Here is an 18,777-nt window from a genome sequence, read left to right as displayed (position 1 = left end):
TAGACTTTTGCAAATTTACATTGCCCAAGCAGACAAATTAGAGATCTGGCATTTATATTCTGCATTCAGTGCAATGTTCTGACTTAAAATTTTATCCAGACTATTTGCTTGATTTATGCATAAATACCCAGTTGGCAGAAATGCTTTTTAAAATAAGTTTCCTTTGAAAATTCTCATAGAAAACCAAGACAATAGCAAAGATGAATGTAAAAGTCAGAATAAACACCCATCACAGAAATAAATTTTTGCTTTTATAATACTATACTTAATGCACTAAAACTGTCAATTTTCACAATTCTGACTAATTCAAGGGCCAGTACATGGGAGAACTTTGTCTGTCTGCTGAACAATATGGTAAGGTGTTATAAAGATTGCCTGAAATTTTCATAGAAATGTATGTCTCCCAACATTTAGCATGCAGACTCTGTAAAACATACAGACAAGATAAACTATATCATAAAATTTGACAATTCAAGGGCCATAACTCCACTGAAAATCACAGAACTGGAACACATTGAAAATATGAACTACCAAGCTTTGATATGATCACTTCTGTGCGGTTTGGTGTAAATCCATCTTGTGGTATTAGAGGACCATTGGTTGCTTATAAAGTTCATTCCTTCTTGAGCAGAAACCCAAATGGTTTCTTCAATGATAGAATCTCAATGTATTCTGTTCAGGGAGGACCTTGTTCCTTCCTATACTGAATCAATGCTTTCTCCATTGAACGGTTCTCAATGCAATGCAAAACCGGGAGAGACCAAGTTGAGACAAAAAGATCCTTTAGTTACAGGATCTTGTTGTGATCTCTAAACTGGAAGGATGGTGTATATATTTTCAATATTTGAGGACTACACTGTCTTGTAGATGGAAACATCTCATGACAATCTGCTGGGAAGCTCCTCAATGCAGTGCTTTAGTGCTTGAAGAATCTTTTCCAGTTCTCATGACAATCTACTGGGAAGCTCCTCAATGCAGTGCTTTAGTGCTTGAATGATCTTTTTCAGTTCTCATGACAATCTGCTGGGAAGCACCTCAATGCAGTGCTTTAGTGCTTGAATGATCTTTTTCAGTTCTCATGACAACTGCTGGGAAGCTCCTCCTTTTTCAGTTCTCATGACAATCTGCTGGGAAGCTCCTCAATGCAGTGCTTTAGTGCTTGAAGAATCTTTTTCAGTTTTCAGGACAATCTGCTGGGAAGCACCTCAATGCAGTGCTTTAGTGCTTGAATGATCTTTTACAGTTCTCATGACAATCTGCTGGGAAGCTCCTCCTTTTACAGTTCTCATGACAATCTGCTGGGAAGCTCCTCAATGCAGTGCTTTAGTGCTTGAAGAATCTTTTTCAGTTCTCATGACAATCTGCTGGGAAGCATCTCAATGCAGTGCTTTAGTGCTTGAATGATCTTTTTCAGTTCTCAAGACAATCTGCTGGGAAGCTCCTCAATGCCGCACTTTAGCGCTTGAAGAATCTTTTTCAGTTTTCAGGACAATCTGCTGGGAAGCATCTCAATGCAGTGCTTTAGTGCTTGAATGATCTTTTTCAGTTCTCATGACAATCTGCTGGGAAGCTCCTCAATGCCGCACTTTAGCGCTTGAAGAATCTTTTTCAGTTTTCAGGACAATCTGCTGGGAAGCACCTCAATGCATTGCTTTAGTGCTTGAATGATCTTTTTCAGTTCTCATGACAATCTGCTGGGAAGCTCCTCAATGCCGTGCTTTAGTGCTTGAAGAATCTTTTTCAGTTCTCAGACAATCTGCTGGGAAGCACCTCAATGCATTGCTTTAGTGCTTGAATGATCTTTTTCAGTTCTCATGACAATCTGCTGGGAAGCTCCTCAATGCCGTGCTTTAGTGCTTGAAGAATCTTTTTCAGTTCTCATGACAATCTGCTGGGAAGCTCCTCAATGCCGTGCTTTAGTGCTTGCAGAATCTTTTTCAGTTCTCACATATTCTACTTGCTCACAAGGTCTCATTTTTTATCATGAAAAAATACCAAACACCTTTTGAAACAAGGACAGAATGGGGCCAGTTGCTATAGATACAGTTATTAAACAGAAACCATAGTGAAGACATGCATACAAATAAAATTGCACTTTTCCCTCAATCTATTGTATCACCAATGCAAATACTGCATTTGGGAACATCAAATATTAATAATATCTCAATGTATAATGTTTAACAAATCCCTCTGGAACTGAATAATAGCATTACGAAGACTTAAAGGTCAAATTTAAGGTGGATATCTCTCACAACAGTTAATCAAGAACTTCTACATATATTTTAGTGCTTTACTAGCTCCCTTTGCTTCCATGTCCTTACAGAGAAACTTTAAGTGAGCATATTGACTTGCACAGAATAAAACACTACAGTTTCAAACATAACTAGAGGCGCTTTTGAAAATAGCACATGTCTCTACAACTGCCCAATCATTCTGAGTCAACCATGCACCAATACATGTATCACTGGCATCTGTTTTACAAAGTGATTTTCGGTAATTCAAGGGCCATAATTCTGAAGTGCCTAAGCTGATTTGGCTAGTTATCGAATTTGGCCGAGGACTTATTTGCAAACACATTTTGTTTGAATTTGGTGAACATCGGATGAGAAATGTTCAACTGACAGTACGGACAAGTGTGTACAGAGCGATTTTCGGTAATTCAAGGGCCGTAATTCTGAAGTGCCTGAGCCAATATGGCTAGTTATCAAACTTAGCCAAGGACTTATTGGCAAACACATTTTGTTCAAGTTTGGTGAAGATCAGATGAGAACTGTTCAACACAGAGCGCGGACAAGAGTAAAAAGGCCAAGTTTCGGTAATTCAAGGGCCATATTTTTGAAGTGCCTGGGGCGATTTGCCTCCTTATTGAAGATGGCCGAGGACTTATTGGTAAACACATTTTGATAAAGTTTGGTGAAGATCGGATGAGAACTATTCAACGTAGAGCACGGACAAGATCTGTGACAGACACACAGACAGCAGTAAATCAATATATCTCCTACACCACTATGTGGTGGCAGATATAATTAATTTGCTTAAATGGTAAAATGGGTAATTTGGCTTTGTTTTTCCAAATTTTATGAAAGAAGTTCCCAATCCAAAGAAAAAATTCCAAACTGAAATGAAATTTTAATCATCAAAAGCAAGTTCTTGCAATTTTTCTTTTTTTTTTTTAAATAAACAATTACTCTTCTTAGCAAAGTTGCTGTCTGAACCTAGGCAAACAAGAGCTGTCTCCATAGGATGACACATGCCCCCGATGGCACTTTGAATGAACAGTTATGGCCGATGTTAGAGTTTAGGACCTTTGACCTACGGACCTGGGTCTTGCGCGCGACACGTCGTCTTACTGTGGTACACATTCATGCCCAATAATTTTAAAATCCATGCATGAATGACAAAGATATGGATCGGACATGCCCATCAATGCACTATCATGAAATATGACCTTTAACGTCTAAGTGTGATCTTGACCTTTGAGCTACGGACCTGGGTCTTGCATGCGACACGTCGTCTTACTGTGGTACACATTCATGCCAAGTTATTTGAAAATCCATCCATGGATGACAAAGATATGGACCGGACACGAATGCACATCATGAAAAATGACCTTTAACGTCTAAGTGTGATCTTGACCTTTGAGCTACGGACCTGGGTCTTTCGCGCGACACGTTGTCTTACTGTGGTACACATTCACGCCAAGTTATTTGAAAATCCATCCATCGATGACAAAGATGTGGACCGGACACGAATGCACATCATGAAAAATGACCTTTAACGTCTAAGTGTGACCTTGACCTTTGAGCTACGGACCTGGGTCTTTCGCGCGACACGTCGTCTTACTGTGGTACACATTCATGCCAAGTTATTTGAAAATCCATCCATCGATGACAAAGATATGGACCAGACACGAAAATTGCAGACACACCGACAGACTGACGGACCGACAGACGGTTCAAAAACTATATGCCTCCCTTCGGGGGCATAAAAAAATGAATAAATGATTCTGAGATATATATACATGTTGTTTTAAGTGTTAGCTAACATACTGTAATAATACATAGAGGATATTACATGAGTGTCTATTAAACGAGTTGAATAAAATAATAAAATGCGAGGCTCTGTTGAGCGTTTTAGCAAATTTATTCAACGACTTTAATAAATTCTATGTGAAAAGTCACAAAAGTAATATTCTTTTAATCAAAATGTTAGTTTTTCTTGCAAAAACATCAAAAATCTTCTTTTTTTAATATTATAAACAAGTCAATTTGACCAACGTCTCCAATACTTTAAATGACGTCCACGTCAAAGCTTTATTACACTAGTCTTGCTAGTGTATTATCAATTTTAAGTAATGGCTTTATTTCACTTCCCTGATAAAAAAATATACTCTGTATGTACAATGCAAAAACTCTGCTATAAATAATAATTTTGAGTTGGGTAGTCACCTTAATCTCCATGATATAATTCAAACTTTTAAGAACACAACAAACATTTCTGTAATTTGTTGTTCCTAGTTTTGTTGGTCTTTTTTTATCTAAATTTCTACAGGTATGGAAATATTGAACCACAAGTGAAACCACAAGAAGTTTTCTGCTGGCCTACCATCTACATTCAACTTACACACACACACACACAAAACATACTACATATAATGTGAAACCTTTTGTCACATCAGGTCTTCGAATATAACATGTATAGTTTTACTGAATTATTCAAAGAGTTGTTTCTAATATGAAAATGCAAAGTATTAGACATAAAATATCAATAATTCATGGAGAATGCCATGCATCAGAAGCTAGAAGCATGAACTGAACCATAATGCATGAAATATTAAGTACAATTGTAAGCTGATACCTCTATTCAACAGCCCTGTTTTTCAAGTAATAAATTTTTAATGGGAAGTTTTGCATGTTCTATTTAAGTATATTCAGCTTTAGATTAACTGACCCAATCTTAAAAAATAACAAGATATTTTGAAAGAACAACAAAACAAGTTATTATAATTCTTTTATACATTAATTCTAAAAGAAATAATGAGTTTTATTCTGCCATTTTCATACTGACATTGTATTATTCATACAACTGTATTATTCATACAACTGTGGCTTAAGGTTCTTTCAAAATAAATTGTTAAATTCCAACAGGGTACCTGAGAAACTAAATACAAATTTTATCATCATTTTAGTGTTTTCCGTCATGTTTTAGCCTGTCTTCTATAATGCAGAAATACAAGACACACCTTTAGACATGAATGAGGGCTTTTACAGAAGATAATGTTTCAATATTAAGTAAATTGTTAAGATGTTTAAACAATGCCCGACAGAATCCTGGGCATATCAAAATACAATATCTTTTCAGTCAGTTGTTGCAAATTAAGCGTTAAAGGATTTCTGATGATTTAAAACAAGATATTATTTTGTAATATCCTCACATATTTTACAATAATATTAACAATATTCTGCAATATGGGGAACGTTTATGCCAAGTTATTTCAAAATCCCTGCATTGATGGCAGAGTTATGGACCAGACACTGTTTTAACCTTTGACCTCTAAGTGTGACACTGACCTTGCAGCTATGGGTCTGGGTCTTGCGCATGACATGTCGTCTCATTATGGTGAACATTTATGCCATGTTATTTCAAAATCCCTTTATGGATCAGAGTTACAGACACGACACAGATGCACAGACGGACGGACAGTGCAATTTTAATATGCCCACCTTCGGGGACATAAAACTGCATGTATTGTACTTTATCATATAAAGGGGAACTAATTTCATGTACCAACAAAACAAAGAAAGTTAACTTGGGTGCTTGTGACCTTTGCACATGTCACATTGTCTTGTAATGGTGAATATTTATGCAAAGTTATTTAACCCTTAGCGTGCTGGTGGCAAGTGACCTTGCCTTTGCGACCAGTGCAGACCAAGATCAGCCTGCACTGTTCGCTATTCAGTCAGTAAATTTTTAGCGAACACCCCTTTTAACAGTTAATGGTTCTGTCCAAATTGAAACATGGACAAGTTCATTATAGAAATTTAGCAGGGTAAGGGTTAAATATACATCCATGTATAAACAAGAGCACCGCCTTGCGGGTGCTGACGCTTATCTGATTTTTTTTGTATAATAGAAATATTGTCCTACCCATGATTTTCTAAGTCTAAAAAGGGCCATCATTCTTGCAAAAAGCAGGATAGAGTTATGTTTCTTGATGTACAGTGTCCACTTATGATGGTGAAAAACTGTTGTAGATTTAAAGCAATAGCTTTGATAGTTTATGAGAAAAGTTGACTTAAACATAATACTCAACTAAGAAAATGATTTTCTAAGTCCAAAAGGGGCAATAATTAATGCAAAAAGCAGGATGGAGTTATGTTGCTTGCTGTACAGGGTCAGCTTATGATGGTGAACAAGTGTTGCAAGTTTCAAAGCAATAGCTTTGATAGTTTAAGAGAAAAAGTTGACCTAAACATAAAACTTAACCAAGAAATCTGATATTTTCTAAGTCCAAAAGGGGTCATAAATCTTGCAAAAAGCAGGATGGAGTTATGTTTCTTGCTGTACAGGGTCAGCTTATGATGGTGAACAAGTGTTGCAAGTTTTAAAGCAATAGCTTTGATAGTTTAGGATAAAAGCTGACCTAAACATAAAACTTAACCAAGAAAACTGATTTTCTAAGTCCAAAAGGGGCAATAATTCTTGCAAAAAGCAAGATGGAGTTATGTTTCTTGATGTACAGGGTCAGCTTATGATGGTGAACAAGTATTCCAAGCTTTGATAGTTTAGGAGAAAAGTTGACCTAAACATAAAACTTAACCAAGAAATCTGATATTTTCTAAGTACAAAAGGGGCCATAAATCTTGCAAAAAGCAAGATGGAGTTATGTTTTTTGATATACAGGGTCAGCTTATGATGGTGAACAAGTATTCCAAGTTTCAAAGCAATAGCTTTGATAGTTTAGGAGAAAAGCTGACCTAAACATAAAACTTAACCAGTCAACGCCAACGCCGACAACCGCTCAAGTGATGACAATAACTCATCATTTTTTTTCAAAAAATCAGATGAGCTAAAAAGATAGACCAGACAAAATAAATTATCAAGACTGTTTTATCTCCAAAGGTGACTTTGACCTTGAGCTAGAGGTCTGGGTCTAGTATTTTTTGACAAATCAATAAATTTTGTTAAATTCAGTCAATCACATCTGAGCAACATTTAATGATATTTTTCAGTTTTCATATATTCTGTTAGATTTTTAAGGAACAAAAAAAAGCCATTAAACTGAGTTAGATCCCTTTTGGAAATGTATCTTTTACGCCTTTTTTTGAAATTCTGTAATTACCTCCCTTTCGATAAAAATATTTAAAAAGTGGACAATTTCTTTTGATTTCAATATAATTTCCTGTTTCACATTTGGGTTTGATAAATATTGGAATATTTCAACTACCAGAAACAAAAGGCAAGTTTTAAAACAGCTTGTAGTTTAAGAACTAATCTTTTTTCAATCTATCTGCACTTGACCATTCACAGCTCATACTTGCAACACCTTCCAGAAAATCCTGGCTACACCTATGTATTATTCTACGAGCTACCAAAAAAAGTTTCTTTTCTTGCATGATTCTGCATTATTCTTGCTGTGACCTTTCATCAGCAAAGATGCTTTGTCATACTTCCAACAGGCCAATGAAACATACGACTGATCACATTCTATGCTTGGAGTACTACAGTTCTACCATCACTGTGCATATGTATGCTTAGAATACTTCCATGCACACATGCACCAATGTAATAACTAACGCACATACACCAGACAGCCATTTGGATGACTATGTCTTTGCGTCCGCAAGCGGGCTCGACAAAAATGGGCAACATTCGGAGGATCACACTATATTACCAAATAGAAATGTGTCTATGGACAAGATAACTCTTCTGTGTAATTTTAGGAGGCAAAAGTGCAAGTCCTGTAAGTAGTGGCACTTTAACAACTGAACATGTACCAAAAAATTATTCCAGTCATTTGTTGATATCATGGGGAAAGCATGTGTGAAGCCTCATGTCACTGTGTTGTGTAGTTACTGAGATACCAACTTACCGTCAATCCTGAACAGAATTTTGTTGAAAAAAAGGATCGTTCAAATATAATGTTGTATGATTTCGTTAAAATGAAAGCATGAGTTATGGAACCTGTCATTCTGTTAGTATTATCACAGGGAAGGCATGTATGCAGAGAAATATTGCTGAGAATGGTTAACAAGATGCAACTACACACAACTCCATCCCTACAGCATTATCTCTTGTCAACTAAAAACTCAAAATTTCTTTACAAAAGCCCTCTAGGGTCTTCGGGTGACTGCCAGGTTACCAGAAACACATAACTTTATTTTCAGGCCTAGATGAATTCAAAGCATGGCACACAAAATAATTATAGTACTACACTTAAAATCAGGAACAAAGCTATGGCCCTGACAAGTGCAGTATCTAATTACCCTTGTGACATTTACTTTGAAGACAACAGGACTGATTCTGCCATGAGCACATCAAAATGTAGTGGTGATAACTGACTTAAAAGCTTTTGTCCTGAAGGTAGTTCAACACTGGCATGGACTGTAACATACTGGGTCATTTCCGCAAAGTATTTTAACTGTTACCTCCCTTGAGTAACTCTGAAGCATTTAAGGTAATAAACAGTCTTGAAGGGCTCCTTGTATGATCCCTAAATTGTTTTAAGCAGAGTGGTTACTATAGGGCTTTTATCAAAAGGCAGATCTTCATACCTTATAAATGTAATAAATTTACCTTCAATTTTTACAGTAGGGCCTCCCTACAGTACATCACAGTGGGGCCTCCATACCCTTTCGGTAGCTTCCCATCTATGTTGCTGGTCACACTAGAAAGTATGAAAACATATACAGTCTAACTTGCTTGACAGCCCACGTCTTTTAAGAAACCACTTGCATTAAGAGACCACTTTTTTAGTTCCCTTTTTGTTTCTAAGTTGTATTGGGAGACCATTAAATTTTTAAAAAATTATTATTTTGTGTTAAGAGACCACTTTTTGTAATTCCTTTAGGTGGTCTCTCAATGTAAGTTGTACTGTATGACTGAACAAAATCAAAACAAAGAGAACCTCAGATAAAATGACAGTGTCATTCCAGCAATTCTGTTTTTTTTTAAATTTCCTCAGTTGTAATGTAATCTACATCAAATCTAAACTATCACATAGCATCATTACAGACATAACTGGAATTATTACTAAAAATCCATCCTGCATACAGACTACATTATGGATTTTCAGACTACTGAACATGAACATCGAGTTTCAACTTTGCTCGTTTGGCACGTTCAAGTAGCCTGAAAGAATTTTCAGGTGCCCCCGGGCTTCAGACACAAGATTTCTTAAACCCTGTACTCTACATTGCTCCACTACTGTGTGTGGACCTTCATACTACTTCTTTCCTAAAGTGATTCAACAATGAGACTGAAAGTTAATATTACATGTTGTGTTTTTTTCTCTATGTTTAATGAAAACATTTCATTACATTAATGTTGTTTCTACTCTCCACTGGCACTACCTGATGTTGTGGCTGCTACTCTACTATGCCTCGAACAATGACACTGCACCTTTTAACTATATGTATTTACATACAAATTTAAATTTTTTCTTAAAATTAATATGCCCTTAAAATTATGAAACAGATTCCAACCACATCAGTATTCTGTGACACATGTAAAATAAGAGCTCATAGAACATGAAATTCCCCCTTGATGCATTCAGTAATTGCACAAGGAACAGAAATTATTTGGTCACTGTGCACAAAAGTTCTACTGTTCTTGGTCAAAGTGACCTTAACCTTTGACTAACTGACCTCAAAATCAATAAGGGTCATCTGCTGGTCATGATCTGGAAACCGTTAAACTGTTCCTGGTCACTGTGACCTTGACCTACTGACCTCAAAATCAACAGCGGTCATCTGCTTGTCATGACCAACCTCCCTATGAGCTTTCATGATCCTAGGCCCAAGCGTTCTTGAGTTATCATCCTGAAACTGTTTAACTGTTCTGGGTCTCTGTGACCTTGACCTTTGACTTACTGACCTCAAAATCAATAGGGATCATCTGCTGGTCATGACCAACCACTCTTATCAACTTTCATGATCCTAGGCCAAAGCGTTCTTGAGTTATCATCTGGAAACCGTTTAACTATTCTGGGTCACTGTGACCTTGACCTTTGACTAACTGACCTCAAAATCAATAGGGATCATCTGCTGGGCATGACCAACCTCCCTATCAACTTTATGATCCTAGGCCCAAGTGTTCTTGAGTTATCATCCGGAAACTGTTTAACTGTTCTGGGTCACTGTGACCTTGACCTTTGACTTACTGACCTCAAAATCAATAGGGATCATCTGCTGGTCATGACCAACCATTCTTTAAATTTTCATGATCCTAGGCCCAAGCGTTCTTGAGTTATCATCCGGAAACAGATTGGTCTACATACTGACCGACCGACCAACATCAACAAAACAATATACCCCTCCTTCTTCGAAGGGGGGCATAAATATTGATGAATATCATTCTGGAATTTTGTCGAAGAACTCGAAGCTTCTAGATTAATCTTACGTTTTGTTTTGTTGTGTTTAGTCACACTAGAATAAGTTAGGCCATGTGGCACCTTTTCTAGTTTTTGATGGTGGAGGAAGATCCTTTCCACACCCTGTGCCCTTAGGGGCATAGGCTGGCACCTGGGTAGAACCACCAACCTTTCATAAGCCAGCTGGATGCCTTCCTCACATGAAGAACTGTATGCCCCGAACGAGGTTTGAACCCACTTTGGATCTAGTTTTATTAATTCAACATGTTCATACCTTTTAAATGTATATGAAGTATGTCCACTGTCTGTGATCTTCCCTCTCCAAACTGAAAGATAGAAAATGACTTATCAATGTGACCAGAAGATGTACAGAAGCAATCTACAGCATCAACAGACTGGTCTCTGTGTGACAAAGTGACATCACAGGATATGACTCTGCCACTAAGTGGCATCACAGAATGATAGACAAATTTCTGGTAGACTGTGTCACAAAGTCACATCAGGCTACCTACAGGCCAGCTGTAGGAGTTGAGTACACTTTAAAAGACCAAAAAATGACTGACATAATCATGCTTCCTGTGTCTTTGACACCAGTGGCATAAAAAATGCCCTGTTTTTGCAACAAACCTACTAACACAGAATATAACCATATGTGGCCCGATTTTGACAATCTGGGATTATACCTACAGACTGCAAAGCAACATTTTGTTAGATTTCTTCAACTTTCCCTATCAAGTAAAGTGTCAAAACTTTACCAAGTAACCTCTACCTAGTGAAGTGGCAAAAAAATGAACAAACTTACAAAATAGAACTACTTCATCCAGTATGTTTTTCTAGATGGTGTATGTCACATCTCTAAATCAAACAAACATCATTTCATCCTAATACATCATGTCTTTTATCCAGAAAATGCAACAATTACATTTTATTTTCATTACACATTAAAGCACAACTACAAAATCTTTTATATATTATAACTAGATAATATCCGCTCATCAGTTTTAAAAATATGCCAATACTAAGATAAGAATCCCTTGTGTATATACTATCGTAAATTCTAAATATAAGAGAACAACAGTTACTGCTGCATGTAACATTATAATCCACTAGCCAGTGTCCAATCCCATTGAGGTTAATTTTGGTCAGACTGACCTAATGTCCATAGTTATGTCAAAATAAACTTTGATTTCTTAATTTCATGTCCGTAGTTCAACTGTAAATAATAAAATATTATTGGAGGAATACTGTACATAGATTTGGAAACTGTGTCAACCTAAGAAACAAATAAAATTCTTTAAAATTTTGAATTCATGGTTCCATGTTCCTAAAATTTTGATCCACTTTTTCTGTAACACAAATTTTCCTTGTTTTCACTTTAAATATATGACAGAATTATATAAATTTAAATATACAGTTGAACTTCATTGACCGACAGAATTTGTCCGAATTATCGGCAGTTCGAGCCAACTAATAATATACATTACACAGGGATTTTGCTGGGACCTGATCACTAGTTCGAGTGAAGGGTGGTGTTTAAATAATCCAAGTTCGAGTGAACGAAGTTTGTCTGTATACCTATATACCACGAAGTTTGACTGTATACCTACATACCACCAAGTTTGACTGTATACCTATATACTACCAAGTTTGACTGTATACCTATATACCACCAAGTTTGACTGTATACCTATATACCACCAAGTTTGACTGTATACCTATATACCACTGATATTTTCATCACAGATATTTTTGATTTCTTGAAACAGCTTAGTTTGTAAGTTACCAACAAAAGCAGATTTTCATGGGGTTATTTTCTATTGCAAGTTTTACTGTCTTGTAAAATGGAGTGTTACAAATCTTTCAGGATATCTTGGTTTACATAAGAAAGCAAAAATATCATAAAATTTGAAACGTTTTCGCTGAACTTTTATTTTCACCTACTTTAATTTATATTATCTTTCAGTGTCATATATACAATGTATATTCTATGCCAAACTTGGTGGAAATGAACATGTTGAAAAATTTCACACAAACTATGAACGAGTAACTTTAATACTGAGAAGAAAAGGGAGGTAAATGTGTACTTAATATAAAATTGTAAAGCACAGTTATCTCTTTTGTTACACTACAAAAAGGATGCATTACAAATCAGGCACCTCCATTAATTCTATAACAATGACTGACCTCTATCATAAGTCATCTATAAAATGAGGTCATAGAAAACAGACAAACCTAGTCCAAAGTACAATTGAGATCTCACTTCCTCTTGTTTAGAGCAGAAGTACACTGACCCAGTAATATATAGCTGCAGTCATCGACTCCAGTACATGAAGTTGTGAAGTTCATGACCCAGTTCAAAAAACCAGTTTACCTATTTAATTCAATGGGAAAGTTTGGACTTCTACCATAACAGCTGTCTGGACAAGTTCTGGTGATATATCTATGTATATAAAATGCTGGTACACATTTACCAGCTACAGGAACATTGTAGGAACATTTACCATCCGCAGGAAAACTGAAAGAACAACTACTAGCACCAGGAACATTCTAGGAACATTTACCAGCTACAGGAACATTGTAGGAACATTTACCAGCTACAGGAACATTGTAGGACCATGTACCAGCAACAGGAACATTGTGGGAACATTTACCAGTAGCAGGAACATTGTAAGAGCATTCATACCAGTACAGAAACATGTACCAGCTACAGGAACATTGTAAGAACATTATCAGCAGCAGGAACATTTACCAGCTATAGGAACAGCTATAGACACTTTGCAAACACTGTTCACATATTGTTAATCACCTATCATGTATAGACAATCACTAAGGCAATCACTGACCACATGCAGGCAATCACTGACCACATGTAGGCAATCACCTACCAAGTGCAGGCAATCACTTACCACAAGTAGGCAATCATCTACCATGTTTAAGCTATCACTGACCACATGAAGGCAATCATCTCTCATGTGTAGGCAATCACTGACCATGTCATGTAGGCAATCACCTACCACATGTAAGAAATCACTTACCACATGAAGGCAATCATTTTCCACGTGTAGGCAATCACTAACAACATGTAGGCAATCACCTACCATGTGCAAGCAATGACTGAATCTACCACATGTAGGCAATCACTGACCATATGTAGGCAATCACCTACCACTTGTAAGCAATCACTGACCACATGTAGGCAATTACCTACCACTTGTAAGCAATCACCTACCACTTGTAAGCAATCACTGACCACATGTAGGTAATCACCTACTACATGAAGGCAATCATCTACCATGTGAAGGCAATCACTGACCACGTGTAGGTAATCATACACCACTTCTAAGCAATCAGACAACATGTAGGCAATCACTAACCACATGTAGGCAATCACCTACCACTTGTAAGCAATCACGTACCACGTGTAAGAAATCACTGTCCACATGTAGGCAATCACTAACCACTTGTAAGCAATCACCTACCACGTGTAAGAAATCACTGTCCACATGTAGGCAATCACTAAACACATGTAAGCAATCACCTACCATGTGTAAGAAATCACTGACCACATGTAGGCAATCATCTACCATGTGTAGGCAATCACCTACCACTTGTAAGCAATCACCTACCACGTATAAGAAATCACTGTCCACATGTAGGCAATCACTAACCACATGTTGGCAATCACCTACCACTTGTAAGCAATCACCTACCACGTGTAAGAAATCACTGACCACATGTAGGCAATCACTAACCACATGTAGGCAATCACCTACCACTTGTAAGCAATCACCTACCACGTGTAAGAAATCACTGTCCACATGTAGGCAATCACTAACCACTTGCAAGCAATCACCTACCACGTGTAAGAAATCACTGTCCACATGTAGGCAATCACTAACCACTTGTAAGCAATCACCTACGACGTGTAAGAAATCACTGACCACATGTAGGCAATCACTAACCACATGTAGGCAATCACCTACCACTTGTAAGCAATCACCTACCACGTGTAAGAAATCACTGTCCACATGTAGGCAATCACTAACCACATGTCAGCAATCACTAACCACTTGTAAGCAATCACCTACCACCTGTAAGAAATCACTGTCCACATATAGGCAATCACCTACCACTTGTAAGCAATCACCTACCACTTGTAAGCAATCACCTACCACGTGTAAGAAATCACCTACCACATGTAGGCAATCACTGACCACATGTAGGCAATCACCTACCACGTGTAGGCAATCATCTACCACATGTAAGAAATCACTGACCACATGTAGGCAATCACCTACCACATGTAGGCAATCACTGACCACATGTAGGCAATCACCTACCACATGTAGGCAATCACTGACCACATGTAGGCAATCACCTACCACATGTAGGCAATCACTGACCATATGTAGGCAATCACCTACCACATGTAGGCAATCACCGACCATATGTAGGCAATCACCTACTACATGAAGGCAATCATCTACCATGTGTAGGCAATCACTGACCACATGTAGGCAATCACCTACCACATGTAAGCAATCACTGACCATATGTAGGCAATCACCTACTACATGAAGGCAATCATCTACCATGTGTAGGCAATCACTGACCACATGTAGGCAATCACCTACCACTTGTAAGCAATCACTGACCACATATAGGTAATCACTTTTAAAAGGTCCTGTTTTTGCAAAATTGTGTAATGACTTAAAAAACATAATTTAATGTTTGATCATCTCCATCAATATCAGACAGTGTAATTTCATCTACCTAAATTTCTTAATACTTATGAATTTATTTGTGTTTAATTTTCTATGACAACTTGTGAAAAATTACAAAACTTTTCCTTGTTTTGATTATTAATTCCTCCTTGAGTAGCAACAAAAAATTCCTTTTCTGTAACAGTGAGTTTTCCCCTTTTCTTTTCCTTATTCCTTGCCTTATGTCCATATTTCATAAAATTCCTGAACATTTAATATCACTATGAAAATAAATACCAGGTAGAGTAATCCCAATAAAAATCTAAATTGTAAAAATCAGAATAGTCAGATCTCAGACACAAATTTCAAAAGAAAATTCTCTGAAAACTATGGCACCTGTTGTTCAATTTCCTCCTATTTACAACCTGTGCTCTAAAACAAACACCCTAATTAATTTTTATGTAATTTATCAGATCCAGAGTCCATGTTCAACATCCTTGTTACTCCCTAAGGGTGGGTTTCCTCATTTTGCAGAAATATGCACCAATCAAATGCAGGATTCCCTTGATACTGTCCAATGAAAATAGTGGACAATGTTGTACGTTCACACCACATTAATTCCCATGGGTAGTATTTCAGGCTGTCCAGGTCAAGGAGAATAAAACTCTCTCATCTCTCTCGGCCTTTTGACCTATCATGTGAGAAAGTTTATTTTCCCTTGGCTCTAGTAACAACAGAAAAGTTCAAAATGCCTAGGGAAAAAAGGTAGTCAAAACTTTTTTCTTTTTATAATACACTCCTTTTTTATACACTCGATGGTGGCTTAATTAGCTATATTACTTGGAAGTAAAAAATACACAATACTATCTCCACAAAAAAAGAGGAATTTTTTTTAACAATTTTATACTTCTGACCATTTAACGTTTAAGTATGGCAGAAAAAAAAAGTATCAAACTTCACTGATATTTTTTCTTATCAAGCACACTAGTTCCGCTGAATGAGATGCAACACTGTTAAAATAAGTCGTTCAGACACAACATTATGTAAACCAGATGATAGAATTAGGTTGGTATTTCCTGTGTAACCCATGTGAATACCAACATTGTTATAATGTCAAACAGACATTCAATCTCACCAACATTCCGCCTCAAGTTTAAATATTTCAATGAATGGAGAAAAAAAGAAAACAATAAACACAACAACAGTACTGCATTTACCTGACATGTAAACACATTTCAGTTACCTTTACAGTAAGGAAGATCTTTTAAGGATGAACAACAATTATTTCCTACTTTCAGTACTGACCTACAACAAAGAAGTACAGTACAACCTCTGAAAAACAACATCTCTAAAACAGCAAACATCTCCCTACATAGAGAGGCTTTTCCAAAAACACCAGTTACTTGGTAACCTAACCTTTCAAGAGGTTGTTCAAACCACAAGTGTCTTGGTAACCTTACTTCTTGAGAGGTTGTTCCAACCACACCAGGTACTTGGTAACCTAACCTCTAACCATACCATGTACTTGGTAACCTAACCTCTCAAGAAGTTGTTCCAACCACACCAGTTTCTTGGTAATCTAACCTCTCAGGAGGTTGTGACAACCACATCAGTTTCTTAGTAACCTAACCTCTCAAGAATTTGTTTCAACCACACCAGGTACTTGGTAATCTAACCTCTCAGGATCAGTTTCTTGGTAATTTACCTCTTGTTCCAGCCACACCAGTTTCTTTGTAATTTAACCTCTTAGGCACCAGTTTCTTGGTAACCTAACCTCTTGAGAGGCTGTTCCAATCACACCAGTTTCTTGGTAACCTAACCTCTTGAGAGGCTGTTCCAATCACACCAGTTTCTTGGTACCTAACCTCTTGAGCACCAGTTTCTTGGTAACCTAACCTTTTGAGCACCAGTTTCTCGGTAATCTAACCTTTTGAGAGGTTGTTCTAACCACACCAGTTTCTTGGTAATTTAACCTTTCAAGAGGTTGTTCTTTTCAACAACTACCTCTATAAAACAATCATAACATCTTAATGGTGGTATTATATACAGGTTGCACTGTTTTCAATTCTCTTCCTGCATTAAAGATAAAAAAATATTTATTACTTAAAAGCACTTATAAAAACCCTTGTTATAAGGTACTTCTTATGATCAAATGTTTCACTTATGTTAACAAGACATTATAAACATTATAAAAGTATTCAGGTAAAAAAAAAATGATCAGTCTAAAGTAATCTGAAACTGAATACAAGTTATATTCAATCCCTTATCAACTGACTTTATAAAGGGGGAATGAGATGATATATTATATGCATTAGTAAATTGATAGCATATCTAGACTTTATTTGCAGTATTGAAAGCTGTCCATTCATTAAAACTATAATTTCATATGAAAGATGAGTTAATGGAAGTTTCCATATCATTATTCTACCAGAATACCTTTGCCTCAATGGAGCATGCATTATGCAGTAGTCAGGCGCAACTTTATACTTTACTCTCACTGAATTTTCTCATTCATAAAACCCACTGAAGTTTTATATATAAACTTGTACATGTGGTCGTTATACACATCATGCTGCGATATTTATATAAACACAGCTTATGAATGGAAAGTGCGTAGGCGTAGAGATCACATGATCACTTCCATGGGAACTCTCAAGTATTCCCGCGATTTTCCATTTCATTTTCTCAATGAGATTTCTGGGCATATTGTGAAAATAATCATATATTTTACGAGTAACATTTCTGTCATCAGAGCCAATATTTTAATCATGTGAGCTGTATCACAGTATTGATTATTGAAACAGCTTCTCCCATTGATTTCAGCAGATACTTGGAAATTACTAGTTTTCACAGGAGACTATTTCTAGTGAATTGTTCACGTTACATACAAAAGTAAAACAGAATGTTAAGGAGGCATAACTGTACTGAAATGCGAGTCAAAGGTCAGGTCCTGTGGTAATTATTAACTTCCTTATTCTATATTCTACTGTGCAATGTGCAACAATTCTCTCTACCACCACCTCATTATGTTGTGCCCACAACTTGAAAAGATGTCAAATTCGTCCCACAATAAAGGACATCAATTCTGTGACTGTTTCCAAAACCAGAAACAACAAATGGACTACTGGTAAAAGGCATTTTGTAAGAAGTCCTGTTATAAAGTTAATTACCTCCCATTAAAAACTATTTCACTTCTCAAAACTGTTAATGTTTCCTTTCAGATTTTTTCTCACAGTACCAGACATGTATATCGCAGGTTATACTTTTTGTGTCAGTAATTTAAAAAAATTGCAAAAACCCTGTGAGAGATACAAACATTTAGTTTTCAAAAACAATTTATATTTCCATTTTATTTTAAGGTGTTAATAATGTTTATGGTTAATAATGTGCTAGATCCTTTAACATTTCGCCTGCTGGCACCAAGTGTGCCTTTGCGACCAGTGCAGACCAAGATCGGCCTGCACATCCGTGCAGTCTGATCAA

General features: G+C 36.7%; 1 long non-coding RNA gene across 4 annotated transcripts in view; it reads right to left on the bottom strand.

Annotated features, from left to right (window-relative positions):
• LOC123564352 (uncharacterized) overlaps positions 1–18,777 on the bottom strand; it is a 302,958-nt gene that overhangs the window by 151,343 nt on the left and 132,838 nt on the right. For all 4 annotated transcript variants that reach the window (XR_008369891.1, XR_008369894.1, XR_008369892.1 and 1 more), the window contains 2 exons: positions 10,866–10,917; positions 8,797–8,887 (listed from right to left, as the gene is read on the bottom strand). This is a non-coding gene — a long non-coding RNA (uncharacterized LOC123564352). The remainder of the gene's footprint in view (positions 1–8,796; positions 8,888–10,865; positions 10,918–18,777) is intronic.

Source organism: Mercenaria mercenaria, chromosome 2 (genome assembly GCF_021730395.1).
Source record: "Mercenaria mercenaria strain notata chromosome 2, MADL_Memer_1, whole genome shotgun sequence".
Taxonomy (NCBI): Eukaryota; Metazoa; Mollusca; class Bivalvia; order Venerida; family Veneridae; genus Mercenaria; species Mercenaria mercenaria.
The sequence above is the reverse complement of the archived record's forward strand: the minus strand, read 5'-3'. Positions and strand labels throughout refer to the sequence as shown.